This window comes from Pteropus alecto, unplaced genomic scaffold (genome assembly GCF_000325575.1).
Source record: "Pteropus alecto unplaced genomic scaffold, ASM32557v1 scaffold103, whole genome shotgun sequence".
In the NCBI taxonomy this organism is placed as follows: domain Eukaryota; kingdom Metazoa; phylum Chordata; class Mammalia; order Chiroptera; family Pteropodidae; genus Pteropus; species Pteropus alecto.
In genome coordinates, this window is record NW_006436288.1 from 5,566,197 (window position 1) to 5,568,286 (window position 2,090).

The window sequence follows — 2,090 nt, forward strand, 5'->3', positions numbered from 1 at the left end:
GTCAATCTAAGGTGAAAAAGTGGGCTAAGAGTATGATTCCCTGGGTTTAGTTCTCAGTTCAGCTGAAAACTGATGGGTTTGGGGGAAGTGCCTACAATCTCATTTGTAAAATGGTGTATTATTACCCAGTAAGATTTGTTATAAGGTTACAGTGAGATGTATAGTCGTTTTGAATGAGCATGGCGTGAAGGGTACAGTCTTAATCTTTACATTTTATGACCTTTGCGAACTCACTCTAGTTGTGGTCTTTTTTTGTCATTAGAAGAAATGTAGGTTTTTCTGATTATTCTTGGGTAATAACAAGTTCTCCATGTGTAGTCACAAAAAAAATCTCATTTTAACTTATTTTCAATATTTTTAAATTCATTTTAACTGTACAATTAGAAGAGTTCTGATGACTCCACATAACCATGAAATCACCACAAGATACAGAACATTTCCATCACCTCCCATGAGTTTTCTTGTGCTTGTTAGCAGTCCAGCCTCCCCTTCAGCCCCAGGCAATCATTGATCTCTTTTAATGTTGATTGGTTTGCTTTTTCTAAAAGTTTTTATAAATGAAATCATACAGTGTGTGCTCTTATGCTTGTTTTCTTTCAGCACGATTTTGAAGTGGATCAATAAATGCCATAAATATTTACATTTTCTTATCTAATGATACTGAATATTTTTTCCTGTATTTTTTGGCTATTTGTGTTTTACATAGGTATTGGGGATGCTGTGTTATGTGAACTCATGACTTAAGGTTATTATTTAAGACTAAAATACAAAAGACTTCTGGGATGTGATTGGGTAGCGTTAAGTGTATTAAGACATTTTAAAAACAATTTCATAATTTATATCAATTTTTAAGGTAACTGTGGCTAAGAATGGAAGTTTTTAGGTATTACTGGAGATGTTAGAACAAATACTCTTAGCAAAGAAATTTGCTGCCGTTGTACTAGGAATGTTGTGAAGTTAACAGACTAAAAATTAATAGAATATAATAGAATGCAAAATCTTAGAGCATCTGCAAAGTGCAAGGTACTGCTCTAAATGCTGGAGATTCAGCAGTGAACAAAATAAACATTCTTGACCTTATGGGTCTTAAAAGTGTGTGGATGGGCAGTATACAAATGAGTAAAATATGGTGGATCGTGTGAATGCTGTGAAGGAAAAATGGAAGGGACAGGTAGAGAATTTGTGATGCCATCTAAAGGTAGTTAGGAAAGGCCTTATCGATAAAAAGTGATGTTTGAGCAAAGCCATGAAGGAGCTGACTGAGAAGTCATGTAGGTTTCTGAGGGAAGAGGATTCCTGGCAGAGAAGCATAAAAGCCCTTGAGGCAAGATCCTTTATTCAAATGTGTGTTAAGTTCTTAGACTTATAGTCCCAGGTATTGGTGATGCTGCATTTAACACAACGTGTTTTAAAATTCCAGCTTCTTGGAGCTTACATTTCATTATGCTTGATGTGTTGTAGGGTTGGGGTTGACTGATATGACAGGACTTCACATGAGGAGATGGGAAGCCATTGGAGGGTTTTGAGCAGGGAAAAAGTCATCTGAATTAGGTTTTTAAAGGATCATTCTGATGACTGAACAATTGACTAAGTGAGCAAAGGCAGAGGCAGGAAGAACAGTTAAAAGGCTATTAAAATAACCAGTAGCTCAAAACAGAATAGATGGTAGTGAAAAGTTGGAACTTAAGTCTTTGAAGGTAGGTTTGCTGAGAGTTTAGATATGATGGGAGAGTCAAGAATGACCAGGTTTTTTGGCATAAACTAGAAGCAAGGAACTGTCATCCCAACAGTGATGGAAAGCTTGCAATGTGGAGGAGGTTTGGGGAGAAGTGAATTAAGCTTTGAATGGTTTATATTTTGGATGTTTATTAGACATCCAAGAGGAAGTGTCATGAATCAGAAGAATTTATGGTGGGAAAGATTTAAAATAGAAGAATGTGAATGCAGTTTACATACTTTAAAATCTAGGTTAAGTTGTTACACATTCATAAAGATTTTATTTCACCTTCAGTGAAGAGTTTGTAAACTTCCTTGTGAGTTGGGGCTTGAGCAAGAGCAGGAGTACTCTGGGCACTTTTAAACAAGCAGCA

The 2,090-nt window shown here is 36.0% G+C and overlaps 1 protein-coding gene across 2 annotated transcripts in view; it reads left to right on the forward strand.

Annotated features, from left to right (window-relative positions):
* The window catches only part of AEBP2 (AE binding protein 2), a 70,808-nt gene that overhangs the window by 54,471 nt on the left and 14,247 nt on the right, over positions 1-2,090 (forward strand). The gene's annotated exons all lie outside the window — the stretch shown is intronic.